The 16251-nt window shown below is 33.0% G+C and overlaps 2 long non-coding RNA genes across 2 annotated transcripts; one reads left to right on the forward strand and one right to left on the reverse strand.

Annotated features, from left to right (window-relative positions):
* Nucleotides 1–598: 598 nt before the first annotated feature.
* LOC136062308 (uncharacterized) lies at nucleotides 599–2377 on the reverse strand. Its single transcript, XR_010624097.1, has 3 exons — nucleotides 2142–2377; nucleotides 1922–1985; nucleotides 599–1188 (listed from the first exon to the last, which is right to left on the reverse strand). It is a non-coding gene; the product is annotated as an uncharacterized LOC136062308 (long non-coding RNA).
* Nucleotides 2378–12480: 10103 nt separating this feature from the next.
* Nucleotides 12481–15821, forward strand: LOC112005210 (uncharacterized). The gene is made up of 3 exons (XR_002882187.2): nucleotides 12481–12661; nucleotides 14106–14236; nucleotides 14872–15821. It is a non-coding gene; the product is annotated as an uncharacterized LOC112005210 (long non-coding RNA).
* The last annotated feature ends 430 nt before the right edge of the window (nucleotides 15822–16251 follow it).

A 16251-nucleotide genomic window follows, 5' to 3' on the forward strand; every position in this document is an offset into this window, starting at 1 on the left:
ATATAAGTTTGGTATATATTTACTTTGATAAAGGAGTGAACATTTGTGCCTTTTTTGCATTTGGTTGTTGTCCTGTGCCTTGAGCAACAATCATTGAGAATTCTTAGTCGATTGTAAGTGAAACATTATTGTTAAGTTAAAAGATTTATTTGAAACTGGAACCAGAATTATTAACTGGCATAGCTGCACAGGTTGTAGTTTATGTCTTGATGAAATGGCGATTGAAGTGGAGATCTTGCTTTCTCAAGAACGTCACAATGGTCCTTCTCCAGTTAGAGAGATGTAAGTATACAATGTCTTTTGCTACAGACTTGATGATATAAATAACTCTTCAACAGTGCTAGCTATAGTACTTTCACAGATGAAAATAGAATTTACTAATCAATTATCAAATGATTTTTAAGATCTCAAGTTATAGAGTGACTTGCACAGTACCTGTACTCAATATCCTACTCACATTGATATTGTGTTCAATAAGAACAATTATTTCCATTTTCCACACAAACAAAAAAAAGAAAAAAGAAAAAAAAAAGAAGCAAAAAACAAAACAGCAACATCAATTGTGCTGGTACAGTATGTATGTAGGCAAAAGAAAAGCTAGAGGAATGCGACAATAACATACTATTGTCAAACTACTATTAAGCCAATAACATACAGTTGTAAGAGTCAAGAGTCATTCCCATACATATACCTAGCACTAGCAAAATGGATGACTCAAGATCGTCCAAAAATAGTACACAGTACATCAAGTTCATGAGGAGTCAGTAATTTATAATAAGATAATATGGTTACAGGACATTATCATAACAGTTTGGTTTAGACCATTGTCATAGTTAGCAGTAGTACAAGAGTGGTGCATAACAAACACCATCCAATGAACATTATCTGGACCCTTCTTTTTGTCTGATCTAAGGGGTGGACCTTGTCATGCATGACCCTCAATTCCTCTCGCAATACACATAACTCTTTTTGTAGTAGCTGGAAATCCTCCGCATATGACAATGGGGTCTTCAAGGAAATACACCATTGAAAAAACCCACATTTTTCCTTTGGGCAGCATTGAAATAGCCTGTACCGGTTATCATTTCGTTTATCCGAAATCCTCACGCTTGCTCTCAAGCCACAGAAACAGTTGCAATTTCGGAACCGAAGGCCATCGTCAATATCCTCATGCATTGTGTCTGACATCTGCGAGAAGAAGCCATAAACCTACTCACTTACACATTACTGTTTTGATACAGCTATCAATTCGTGCAACAAAAATATAGCAACATATCCAAGTAGACCCTCCTATGGCTATGCAATTTCCTATAACTGTTTTCTACTTTCGGTGCAAGAGTAATGCAAACTTTCAAATTTTTTTATTACAGAACCATCATTGACAGAACCAGAACAGACGGGGCAAAACCTCACAAAACCTTTCTGTTCATCACTATAATTGAAGAATTGGCCTGAACAGCACCACATTATATCCATCATATCCAAATTGAATTCAACGAAATTCAGTCAAACCGACCACAGAAATCATCAAATTCACCTAGCTAAAATTCATGAATAATTAAACTAAACCCAATCAAGTAAAAGTAATAGTAAAAATTCACTAACGAGATTCAGTCAAACCAACCACAAAATCATCAAATTCACCAAGCTTAAATTCATGAATATTTAACTAAACCCAATCAACTAAAAATAACAGTAAAAATTCACTAACGAAATTCAGTCAAACCGACCACAAAATCATCATATTCACAAAGCTTAAATTCATGAGTAATTAAACTAAACCCAATCAACTAAAAAAAACAGTAAAATGAAGCTAATAATCGGCTTTCTCGGCAACCAAACAGAGTGTTAGGAAAAATGACAAATCGAATGGGTTGTAAATCAAACATTGTTTCAACAGAAAAAGATTTAGAGAATGTACCTAAAAGATTTCGAGAATGGAGGGCGTGTATGTTTGGATTGTAAATCAAATATTGTTTCAACAGCTAACAAAGAACAGAAAAATTGGGGGTTTTCCCGATTGGTGAGCAAAACAAAAAAAAACAAAACAAAAAACTGAGAAATCTGTGAGTGAAGAAGGAACGGTTCGGTCTTTAGAGAAAAGCAAAGAATGACATGCAAGGTGAAAGTGAGATTCGAACCTGGATCTTGGAGTGATGGGTCGGCGACTTGGCGGCAACAGATGCTCGATTAGCTGCTGGGTCTTGGAGCGTTGACAGTGGAGATGAGATCTGAGGAACGTCAAGCCCAGCCATGGATCTTCTTCGGCGTCGATGGAGATCAGGACTGCGTGGGTTTGGTTTTCTGCTCTCAGGAAGAGAACGGATGAAGAAGGAAAGAGAGGAGTAACTTGAATCAAATGGACGTTCTCTCTCCTGATTAAAAAAAATGGTATTTAAGTACTTTGGTCAGCTTTTTTTACCACTTAAAACACAAGTACCAAACACATATTTTATATTTTTTGAGCACTGAAAAATATTGTTTAAACTTTGATACCAAACACATTTTTTTTTTATTTACACTAAAAATACGTTTTTCAACAACACTTTTTAAACTACAGTTTTCACATCTTTTTGAACAACAATTTTTAAAAACTAGGACCAAACGGGCCCTATATATCTTGTTCTCTTTCCTTCTATTGTCTTTTTACTTTTTTGTGCTTGTCTTTTTATTATCAACCATGCAAGTGGTTCTTTCACTGGTCATGACGGCATTATAATGCATGGAGCCAGAGTCACAATTATACATAGACAAAGAAGGTAGTAGTTCTCACTTCTCAGTAGAGCCGATTGTTCCCAAAACCAGTTGTGTAATACATTCCACTACTCATCTATGATCTAGTTTATGTACGACTAAACCACTGACTGGTCAAGAGGGAATGGTAACAGAAGGATAAGCTGTTTAGAATGATATTAATTTTCTCTTGCTTGATGTGATTAAAGGTGGTTTGCTACATTATGGCAAGTATCAAACCCAGTGGAATAATTCAATGCCTAAACAATCTATAAGATAAACAACTAAGAACTTGAATTAAACTAGAGGAAACTTGTTTATAAACAACAAGAACTTGAATCAAACTAGAGGAAAGTTTAAGTATGTGGGTTTGGTACCAATTATATTGAATTAAGTTATTAACCACTCATTCTTATTATTAGTATCCAATATACGACTTCAATACCTAATTTACACACGACTCACACAGAACCACTCATTCTTATTAACCATTTGTTGATGCTCACTTTTGACAAAAGGCTCAGCAGCAGAAGAAGCCCAACAATATGAAGAAAGTGAGAAATGGAACTAGTAAAGCAAGCCCAGCAAGTCGAAATGGCAGAATCGATGGCCAACAAACTCACAAGAATAAAAAGGGGTAAAGAGAGAGTAAGTAGGCCAAGGAAGCTTAAGGAATAAAGTATTAAACCTATGAGAATAATAAGAAGTAGAGAGAGAGTAAATGGGCTGAGGAAGCCCAAGAAATGAGTTAGTAAACTCAGTGGGTCTGCCTAAAAGCCAATAAACCCAAGAAGTAATGAGAAGTAAAGATGTGGTAATTGGGCCAAAGAAGCCCAAAGGATTTAGCAAAAAGCCCATGGGAGTAAAAGAAGTAAAGATGTAGTAAATAAACTAAGGAAGCCTGAAGGTTAAAATAATGAAATGGGCTGGCACAATAGGAATGCTGGTCGACAAAGCCCAAGAGAGGTAAAGGTATGAGAAATGGGCTTGGGAAGCCTGGAGCAGAAAATTGACAAAGAAGTGGGCTGATACAACAGATCACAAGCCCATGGTGTAACACAAAGTGAAAAGAGGGTAAAGTTATAGCAAGCATGATGAAATGATATGGCAAAAGCAATAGCCGAGAGGCCCACGGACGCAAGGAAGAGAAACATGGGCTCGGCAGGAAGATGAAAACTTCTGCCCATGTAGTGCCCAGTCCAAAGAAGAGATGAAAGGCAAGGAACATGAGCCCAAAAGCCCATACGTCGTTCACGCCGCAAGAGTTTTGTTGGGCTGGATAACTGAAGTGTTCAAGGGAACCATGGTCAAGGGACAAAGATTGTTCCCTTTAGCAAAGCACTTCTCTATGGCACTCCTTTCGAATGTTCAACTTGAGGTAGTTTCCACAGGGTCAACCATAACAGCCTGAGTGATGGGGCAATAAAAAGACTGGAGAGGTTCCAATGGTTGCCTACCTAAAGCATTTCGCTTTTCAATATATTTCTTTTCTTTTTCATCAAGAGATGTTGTGGCATCAGCCTTTTCAAGCAATGTAATGATCTATTCCATTTGTACATCTTCTGCCAAGTCTTTTCTCTGCGTTGCATCTTCAACTTCCCTTTTGAATTCTTCAAATACTTTCTTCAATTCAGACTGCTCTGGGGATATCCCAATAGCCTCAGCAATATGAACTAACAATTGATTTGCACATGACCGATCAAAGTTCCTCCCTTGTATTCCTAACTCAAATCTTTTTTACAACTGCATCCTCCACTGCAGTTACCCAATACACTGCATCTAGCATATCCTTAGACAGCTTGATAACCCGGTTTTTTATATCCAATGAAACATCCAAAGATGTCAAAGGAATGAGGCTTAGCGCCCTACCAATCTCTTTAGTACTGCCCTCTAAAAGCTTAACAATCTTCCGACAAGTGATTAGGATATAAATCTTGTTTCTGTGACAGCATTCAAGTGCTAGGTGCTTAGCAACTTTAATCTCTTGGTTGATAGTTTGCAGAGCATTTCTAAGCTCTTGGAATGGTCTACATTCAGCTCCAATAACTCTTTTAAGATCTCTAAATATGTCGAGAATTTCTTGAAATTTTCCTTCTGAATGAGAACATCCTTGGCTGCATTTACTTTATCAGATATTGCCAGGACAGTCTGGGAGAATAAGTCAGATACTGGAATTGGTGTGGTTCTAATAATCACTCCTGTTGCCATCTTATTACTCAGGAAATTCTATAAACAATTGTCAACAGCTCCATCAACCACATCCCAACCATGAAAGACAGATGCCTGCCCAAATTAGTAGGAAAACAATTAGAAACACCCACTTAAACTCTGGTTATAGTTCCTATAAGTATTTTCAATTAGAAAATAAAGTCATTGATGTATTAATTCTCAATGACCTACAGCTTTTAATGATCATGCATTAAACAGATGAGAATTATCCATATTTAGTTGCTGAGAAATAGTGAAGAAAATTGAAGAAAACAAAATAGTGAATTTGAAACCAATGTCTTATGTCAATTAGAGAGGTGTCAAACACTCTGAATTTCAATAAAATAGCATGACAAAAAAGAATACATTTGATTGACCCTAATTAATATGTTAAGCATCCAAAGTTGACCCAAAGGTTTTGGGACTATGACTTGTGGTTGTTGTTGAACCCCATGTCTTATGAAAAGGAAAAAAGAAAAAAATACCCCACATATTTCAATTTCTTTTCTTTTTCTACCTTTTCTCAGCAAACTAAACATGTCGTTTGGGAACCAACAACAGCAAAAGTAAATTGAAATGGTGTGGTCTAAATTTCATAAGCGTGATAAGGGTAAGAAACAATGAAGCCTGCTGATATATACTTTCTATTAGGAGTAGGATTGAGAAAATGCGGCAAAACAAGAGAAAAAGAAAAAAAGACCATATCCTAAACTTTTTACTTTTTAGGACCCGATTCTTATGGCATTCAATCATTGCTTGGTATAATAGATATATAGAATCAAAATGGGTAAAATACTATTTGGTCCCTAAACTTTATCAAAAGTTTATTTTTCATCCTTGAACTTTAAAGAATTCATTTTTCATCTCTAAACTATTGAAAAGTTCGTTTTTCATCCCTAAACTATTGAAAATGTTTTATTTATGTCTTTAAACTTTACTTTTCATCCCTATTTTTGTCTCTAAACCATTAAAAAAAACTCTTTACAAAATTTAGGGATGAAAAAAGAACTTTTTAAACTTTAGGAACGAAAAAAAAAAAAATTTATCAAAGTTTAGGGACCAAAATAGTATTTTATCCAATCAAAATTCATGGCTATGTATAGTAGATTGCTTTATAGTTCCTATGCTACAATAAATTCCATGATAATTGTTATGCCAATTCTTTGAAGATAAAAAATCTCACCAAAGTGTACTTATAGGAACTTGTTTGGACTCGTCAAACTTCATAAGGTCGGAGATGTGAAACACAATTTATACATTATAAATAAATTGAAACTAAATAAAACTCACCAACATTCTACCTTTTCATACTGGAAAACCTATCAGCATTAGCCACTGCAGTTGGCTTTGATGCTCCGACAACCATTATTAGTCCTAGGACATCATTCCAAATTTAGAGGTTAGAGCAAATGGCTAATAATTTTCAAAGGGGCATAACAATCTCATAAAATCATAACGGTACATTTAAAAATATAAATAAATAAATAAATAAAATCCTACCTATCATGACCCACAGCCTCAATTCTCCCTTTCTCTTTTTTTCTTTATTTTGTTGGTAATATTGCTCTTTGATGAAATCAACAATAAGCAAAATTATTCAAAGCAAGCAATGAAAAAAAATTTTAACCATTCGTAGGAAGTGCAAAGCAAGCAAGAAAGAAAATTAAACCTATAAACAATATGCACAAAATTTGTTGTATATCATAGTAAATGACATATTTGTCAATTCATGGAGTCATAAAAGTAGTTAAATTGTCTACAATCAAATTAATTTTTTATTTAAATAAATATATTTGGGAAATTTCTATTATAACCAAATTAATGATTTGCAAAGAAAAATTATTTTTTTACAACCATAGTATAGCTACTTAGATTTATCACAACATGAGGAGGGGAAAAGACTTTGAATGGAAAGATTTCACATCAAATTTAAAAGAGATTTCATCGAGCATATGTTATGCAACACCAAAAGAACACCTATAGAATAAATTAATTCAAAGCAACCCAAAAAGATGATTCAAGAAAAAACACTTACCTTTTCATCTCATTAAGCAATTAAGTTCCCAACAGATAGGCCCATGAGTATAAGATATTGGCCAACAGCTTTGATGACCTTGAATTAAACTGAATTTCTGCATTTTGATTAAACAATGAGAAAAACAGTATGAGACCCAAGATAAATAAAATTTAAATTAAAAAAAAAAAAAAAAACAAAAACAAAAACAAATTTCATCGAATAGTAGAGAGAGAAACCACCCCCTTAGAACCAAACACATACCTGAACATCCGCTATGTTAATGAATGAATTTAATTACCAACCTTAAAACTATTAAAGGTAGCTTTTGCTTGCTTGCCAATTCAAGGTCTGTCAACCAAACCAAAACTTACAATTGGAGAATGTATATGTTTTCTAAAAGAATAGAATCAAAAGAAACCTAAAATCAAGTTCAAAGAATAGGTGCCATCCATAGAAGCTAGGTAATTCATTTTAAGTTCGAGAAACATAATCCAAATATATAAAAATAAATAAAAAATTATTGTTGGCAACTTTTGTTATATTGTATGAAAAATGCCATTTTTAAAAAAGGCCAAAGAAACATCACTTAAGAATTTTATCAAACTATTTGTGCACATGTAACACTATGAAATTTATCCAAGTTTAAAGTAGGGGTTTAAATAGTAGCACAAAAATTATGAATTGATGCATAATTCAAATGTAACAACAAAACTCTAAATAATCACTATCTAACACAACCAGTTTGCTTCAAAATAAAGGATACCATTTAACCACATATTAAAACAACTTTAAATATAACAACTTGCTTAGCATGGCCTCCAAATTATTTGCAAATTAAAGATTTATCAACCAACTAATTATCGCCAAAGTCTCCATATATATTCACACATCCATTTCTTGATCCAAAAAAAAAAAAAACTACTTTCTATTTTTTCCATATGTTTCGATTTGCATTTCCACGAATTGGGCTTTATGTAATACTACAAAATAAGTAAAAATTCTTCAAATCCCACGTTTAGAAATAAAACATTTCATTCATATAGTAAATTTCAATGAAACCCACCAAACAAAAAGAAAAAAAAAAGTTTTGATCTTTGGAGTAATAAACCTATTGGGAATCCTTTAAATCATTGTGCAAAACGACTCAGTCTTTTGGGTTGGAGAAACGAACAGCCTAGGAGGCGATCATCAAGGCCACTCTCTCCTTCAACAACACCATTGTCAATAGCTCCAATTTAAACAGTTCGGATTCAACCGTCATGCTTCTTCATCGTTGTTAGATTCAAAGAAAGGCGAGAGGTAAGAAGAAGGAAGGGTTGTAGAATGAGAGAAGGTTGCTTTGGCGTTTTAGATAGAGGGACAGAGAGAAGAACGTAGAGAGAGATAAAGAAAGAAGTTGAGGGAGAAGGAATATAAAAGGTACAAATTTATAACTTCCTAAAGCCAGAACGTTGTGTTTGTTGGTTTTTAAGGGAAAATGCTAGTGAGAATTAGATTAAGAGTTTGAAACTGTAGGTTTTGGCAAAGATGAAGAGAGAAACTGATATAGATATAGATATATAGATATAGTGGTGGGAATTATGGTATAGATAGTGGTGGGAATTAATAAATGGACTTTATGGTGGAGATAGTGATGGGAATTAAATTAATAAGAAGTAGGCTTTATGGTGGAGATAGAGGTGAGATTTGTAACTTCCTAAAGCTGAAACATTGTGTTTGCTGGTTTTTAAGGGAAAACGCTAGTGAAAATTAGATTAAGAGTTTGAAACTGTAGGTTTTGAAAAAGATGAAGAGAGAAACTGATGTAGATATAGATATAGATATATAGATATAGTGGTGGGAATTATGGTGGAGATAGTAGTGGGAATTAATAAATGGGCTTTATGGTGGAGATATTGGTGGGAATTAATTTAATAGGAAGTGGGCTTTATGGTGGAGATAGAGGTGAGATTTGTAACTTCCTAAAGCCTAAACGTTGTGTTTGTTGGTTTTTAAGGGAAAATGCTAGTGAGAATTAGATTAAGAGTTTGAAATTGTAGGTTTTGGCAAAGATGAAGAGAGAAACTGATATAGATATAGACATAGATATGTAGATATAGTGGTGGGAATTATGGTGGAGATAGTGGTGGGAATTAATAAATAGGCTTTATGGTGGAGATAGTGGTGGGAATTAATTTAATAAGAAGTGGCTTTTATGGTGAAGATAGAGGTGAGATTTATTTTATTATTTTTAAATTGATAAAATCTATTTTTAAGTTGTTGGGAAAAGAAAAAAAAAATATCATGGAAATGACATGCATGACTGCTAATGTGGTTCAACGTGAGCGTAGCAACATTAAATACTACACTTCAGCTTTTAGTAATATATAAATATAGATTAGTTCACGCACCACAAAACATGCAAGTTCTACTAAGTACATCTAATAAAATGAAAAGCATTCGACGGGTTTTACTACTTGTGGCATGAGAAATATTACAGATAGAATAGGACTAATCATATGGAATGAGAAATAGACAACTACTTGGTATTGTGTAGGCCACGTTTCTCGTAGTTTTTTTATTTTTTTCTTCTTTTTTTGGCTGAGCAAATGGAACTTTTCTCTCTACAGTCTTTCTACTCTAGCTGAAGGGAATGTGGCTAATTTCTCGAAGGAAAATAGCATAAAGATATGGGGAAATCTAATCAACTGGACCTATATGTAGGACAGCATAATCTTCTTTAACCTACCTATACCTACCATGAATATTGAAAGGTCCCCCTCTTTTGGTTTATTAACTACCTAAAGTGAACAATTGACTCCATCGATTTTGAAACAAATCCGGAGAGTGAAATGAGGGTAGCGTCTCCTTCTCCGCCCCTACTCACGAACTTATTCACAACACATTTTTATGTTTGAGATTGGCTTGTTTAATAATTAAGCCTAACTTTAGGCTTAAGTTTGGCTCATTTCTTAAATGAACAAATTTTAAAAAAAAAAAAAAAAATTTGTCAAAGCCGAAACTATTTAAGTATTTATAAATAACTTGATTTGTTTGTAACCCTAGCCAAAAACCAGAAACCAATTCAGAGCCTTGTGTATGACACATTTTTTTTGTAACTTGATTTTTACTTACAATATATATATATATATATATATATATATATATATGTAAACCCTATTACAGAAACCAATTCAGAGCCTTGTGTATGACACATTTTTTTTGTAACTTGATTTTTACTTACAATATATATATATATATATATATATATATATATGTAAACCCTATGTTGTTTTCTGCTTTTTCAAAAAAAAATTTATTAAACGAAATCGTTTTTTTTTTTTTTAAATGGTGCTGTTGTTGCAGTAAATTGTAATTTCTAACTTGGAAAATTTTAGCCAATTGCTTTGATAAATTTGTCATTAATGATAAATTAAATTCTAACTTAAACTTTTTTTTTTAAGAAAAAAATTCTAACTTAAACTAGAACAGATTCCCATAAGCAAGATGTGCTAGCTTTGTCAATTTTTATTTCCAGCAAAAGTTATATAGTTTACCCACATCAATATGTTAAATGGTTAAGTATATGAAGAGTCATGGGCTTTTAATGTAAGGGAAGGCTTGTTTTATGTTGAGAGAAGAGAAATATGGCTATTCACAAATCAGTTAGGCATGCACATTATGTAATAGAGGCTGAAGTATGGATTGAGAAGGTGACAATGTTTTTGGCAAGTTGTCTTAAACCTGATGTAACACTAGCTCATTAATAAAATCTGGCGTCATTAGATTTTAAAAAAAAAAAAATTTCCTATTAGCGAGTGCTCTTAGGTATTTGTTAATGAACAATGTTAGAAAAATATTAATATCATTTTTATGGGAAATATAAAAAGTTATCAAAAAATCAGTTTTTTTTTTCATAAAAATGTTTCTAAAAATATTTCATAAACTAGTACCTTTAAGGCACCCGTTACTATTTTCAAAAAAAAAGGGAGAGAGAGAAGAGAAGGTTTTAGAGGTAGTTTATTTTTGCTAATCATAGAGGTAGTTAATTATGAAATGTTTACTTTTTAGTAGTACTCCCTTTCAACTTGTCTTCGTCAAAAATATATATATATAACTTGCCGTCCATACATAAAAAATAGCATCCTTTAAAACTATATCCAAATTCACAGTTATTATTCATGAATATGACTCAAGTAAAAGTAGAACCAACAATATGTTTTTGTCTAAAGAATCTACATTACACACTACTACTATAAGATTCTGCGTGTTTTGACAGATAGCATTTAGCTAGAAAATGATTTTTTTTAATTAGAAGGCTCTATTTATTTATGAACCCATGGAAGCTGAAGAATATTCACCGTGTTTACTCTTAACCATTTATCTTTTCCAATAATTTTTATCAAATTCATACCTGAATTATTTTTTAAATCTAGTAGTCAGAGCACATGAACCCTATGTAAAAGTTTGGTTTGGATTATCCTTCTTTAGAATTCTTGGTGAATCATAAGAATATTATTTAGCATGCTCTTATATTTTGCAAACATTAAAGGAAAAACACCCATGGGTCTCACCTCCATGAGAATGTAGAGTCCCTTCAAAAGTATCGAAGTTCTTAGAATTAGAGATTTAATTTAATGTCCCTTTTAAGTCTTTAAGTAACAAAAATAAAACTTTTATCATCTCATGCAACCACGAAGATAAACGTCATCTCCATTTGATAGATTAAATATTACAAATTCGGAAATATATAATATCATTTAAAATTTAAATGATGTTTTAATGTGTACATGGTTGGGCCCAAGAAATAAAATCACAACAGTGAAATGGATTATCTTCATTCAAGTGAAACACTCTCTTCTAATAATTAATTTCATTTTTTTTTTTTTTGGTTCAAATTGATATCTTAGTGGTAATGGCATCACTTGTGGAGCCTCATTTTTGTTGTTTGAACCCATCTTTCTCTCCTCCACCTATTTATAATTGATGTTTTAAAATAAAATTATAATATTGAGGTTGTAAGCAATATATATATATATATATATTATTATTATTAAGGTAATTCAATTTTATTCATTTAAATCAAATAAATATGGAATTTCACATCCTGAGAATCTTACTATTAAAATTTTTTACTAAATTTTTAATTCAACCATCCCTTCTCAAGACTAGGTTGGCCCAAACTTGGGGTGGGCCATGTCAGTATTGTTCTTTTATGAGGATTGTAAACTAAGTTATTTGGTCCAAAATAAATTTTTCTTATTAGTGGGCCTTGTTCAAGTCCAGAAAACTCCAGCCTTTTTTTTTACATTACACTGATCCACTAAATATTCCCTCATTAAAAAAAAAAAAAAAATTTCACTGCAAACCGAAATTGTTCCCAAGCTGACCTCTTTGGGTAAATTTTAGACACGTGGCCTAGTTTTAACTACTTACTACAATGTAGAAACACTACACGTGTAATACAAAGAAACTGTAATAAATAACCATTTTTTTACAAACTGTTCCACGAAGAAAGCATGTCATTAAAAAGAACTCTTAGATATCTGTCTTTGCTGACACACACACACCCATGATCTTACATTAGACTTTTGTCATGGAATAGATATGGAGAGTTTACGTATCAAAAAAAAAAAAAAAAAGATATGGAGAGTTTACCAGTGGAAATCTGTCTTAAGATTTTCTGTTTCTTGGATCACCAGAACCTTGCAATTGCACAACAAGGTTAGTAACTTCAAAATATTTCTCTCTCTTATACCAAGATTTTGGCTTTTTCTATTTTTTATTTTCTTGCGTTGATTTCTGAATTTGGGGTCAGATCTGAACTGGGTTCTGAGAATTCAAACTGAAATGTCATATTCTGTATGTTCTATATTTTCTTATTGATAATATATGAAGTGGGTTTGTTGATTCCACAATTGTTTATTAATGGAATTGTTAATTGTCAATGGGGTGTGTGATGAATGTTCGATTTTACCTTTTTGATTGAGTGGTTAGTATAGATCAGAGTCTGAGAGTAGAGAGCTGGTGGTTGTTAATTGTGGTATTAGTGTTGATTGGATCATGTTCATGACTGATTGAGCTTTTGCAAGTTCTAAATTATGCTTGGGGATCAATCATGAATCATCAATGATGATTTGGTAATAGACACTTAGAAAGTAACCTGATTGTGAACAGGGTTATACAGATCTCAAATAGAGGAATTGTTCTAGTTCCAGTTACAGATTTTGAGTAGCCAACTTGTCATAAGGAAAGTTTTTAAATTCAAGTGAAAATAACTGTTATTTTATTTCCCAAAAATGAACAATTGATAGCAGGAACAATGGCATGGACAATGACAGTAATTGTGGCAGGCCGTGGTGGTGACATCGTGGTGTTGATGGGGACAACAGTATGAAGAGTGATGGCGGTGCATGGTATAGTAATGTTGGTAAAATTTGTAAACAACACTTTATCCCATGGAATTTGAACTTAGGATTTGGATGCTTGAAAATATCAAGTTAAAAAATTCACAGAATTTTTTAATCAAGTTCTGTGTTAACCAAACAAGGGGAATTAACATTGGGAATATCTAAATTACAACCTAGAGTAAAATTTCATCTGAAAAATCCTCATACAATATGCTGCAATACGCAAAACACTCAATGTTTTCATTGGCATTTTCTTATTGTATTCATAGGATTACAACATATTGTGTAAAAATTACATTCTTACTTATTTTGTTTAAAGGAAAAGTTTCATAGTTCAGATTTCTCTATGATTATGTTTGGTGTTTTTGTTCTCTTGGCCATCCATTTTCCCTTTAATTGGCATGGTGAACAGAATAGAAATAAAAAATAAAAATAAAAAATCATTTTCCGCAACATTATGTGCTTAGCCTAAGTTAAGACATCACCCACTGCATAATGCTGGATTTCTGCCTTGAAATCTTTTGGTTAGTGATGATAAGTAGGAAGCATGAAGAAAAACAAACATAAATGTGGTTAAAATTGATTTAACTGATGTCTGTTGGTCTCCAGAACAACGATTTGATTGGACTGTAATAATTCTATAATTTATAACTTCCAGCTTTAAGTGCTGGTTTTCATTGCTTTTTCGTTTTTCTGATTCACAGCTTTAGTTTCTTTTTCTTTTTTTTTAATAAACATGGGATTTTGCTGCTGTAAAGTATGCAGGAAGTGGAAGGGCTTGGCCTCAGACAACAATCTATGGTCTAACCTGTTTAAGGAAAGATGGGGAGGAGATCATGCCATGTTCTATGCTCCTATTGGTTCAAAATCATGGTCATCGAGTTGGATTGTAAGTTCATAGCCCTAGTTAGTATGATTAAGTTCTACCAAATTCATCACCCCTCATTCTTCACCTTCTCTTTTCCACCTCCCCCCTTCCCCCTCTCTTCACCTTTCCCACTTGCCCACATGCATCAGAAGCTTACATTCTTCATCTTTCCCACATTGCTGGCTCTCTTTTATAAGGAGAGTTAGGGTTCAAATCCCTTCTCCCCCACTTGTAACGTGGGAACTATAAAAAATTTAAAAAACTTGCATTTGATGTTGGTTTGTTAGCATTGCATTTGATGACACTGGAGAGATTAAAAAGTTGAAAATTAAAGTGTTTTCTGCTCTGTGAAATTCTTATGATTGAAATTTCTGATGGTCCTCTCTTTATTTAGAGGTAGGTAGATCATGCAAAGTGCAAACCCATTGTAAATTGGTTGTTTGAAGGGAAGATGCATTTTAAAAGACAAAGTAATTATCATAGTAGTTTGATCTTTTTCTGTTTTGTGCATATCTTCTTTGATCTTTCTCAAGGTTCAGTCAGATTGAGCATGTCTGACTTGGAGCTTGAGTTACAGTAAAATCAAAGTCATTAATATGACAATTCTGGCTAATTCTTGGGCGCACTCGTATGATAATGCTTGTTTATGTTACCAGAGGCCTGAAGATAATAAGAGAAGGTGGTGACTACTATCTTGTTCACCATTGTGAAATCCAACGCTGTCTGGGTTCAAGGAGGCAAAGGAAAGGTGCAAGTAGTTGTACTCTAGATTCACAAAGAGATTTCCATGGTGAAGAATCACAAGAAGAGGGATCCTGTAGAGGGATCTTGGACAAGATACTTTTCTTCATAGGGGATTTGGAAGTTGCCTCTATTGATGGAAAACGTGGTTGAGTGAAGTCCCACGTTATATAATAATGGGAAGAGTGAGTGGTTAATATAACATAATTAAGCTCACACTCATTAGCTTAGACTTTCGGGTTGAGTGGTGTTCATATATGTTATATTAACTACTTAATTATAATATCTCCAATGTTCTCTCTCGAATAAGGGACTTGGATTGAGTTTAGTGTCCAATTGCATTGGACCCATAAAGATCTTCGAACCTAGGCCTTATCTCCTAACAAGTAGTATTAGAGCTTGGTTGATTAGTTGGTAGTTTGTGTGAATTAAATATGGATGAGACATCTAGAACCATGATTGAACTGGTGGCTCCTAGTGGAATTTGATCCAAGTGTGAACAAATATGGCTTATGAGTTAAGGTGGAGATTGTTGGAAAATTGCCTCAAATTCCAATGAGATTTTTCTTTAGCTATAAGCATATACAAGGAAGATAATTTGAGAGGTTTTTTTTCTCTTGAGAGAAGTTTTTTGATGTTCCAACCATAGGAAGTGGTTGTATTCAAAGTGGGTGAAGATCTAAGGCGAGTTCACATAAATTTCTAAGGAGATGGATTATTGTATTTGGTGTGGATTTAAAGTTACACATAAGCTTAAGAGAATATTATAATTGATTTAATAATAGTTGAATTATTCAAAATTTGTCCCGTGTATGCCGAGATGTTGCCCTCGTATATAATATAAGACAAGTTTATAATCCCTATATATGCAAGGGTGCAATACATACATACATATATATATATATATACACACATTGTATGTATATAATGTCACTACCTAATAAACAATAAACTATACACATTCATGGTATTACATAGAAGCAGAATATATTCGAATCAAGTCTTTTTATATTTTCTACATTAAGAAACTTGAATTTTCATGTAATTACAATTAACAAACAATTAGAGTATAATTAAGACACTTGGTAGAAAATTTGGGTGCTTTGAAATCTAAACACACTTTGCTCCAAATAATAGGGTATTAGAAAGATAGATGGCACAAAATCAAAGTGCTCTTGATTGAGCGATGTATAATTATATATGATATATGATTGGTATAAGAAACTTATCAATGTTTGATAAGGCATACTCCAAGGGAGAATTGTGATCTCCCTTCCACTTATAATAAAATTTTT

Source organism: Quercus suber, unplaced genomic scaffold (genome assembly GCF_002906115.3).
Source record: "Quercus suber isolate HL8 unplaced genomic scaffold, Cork oak 2.0 scaffold_401, whole genome shotgun sequence".
NCBI classification, from domain to species: Eukaryota; Viridiplantae; Streptophyta; class Magnoliopsida; order Fagales; family Fagaceae; genus Quercus; species Quercus suber.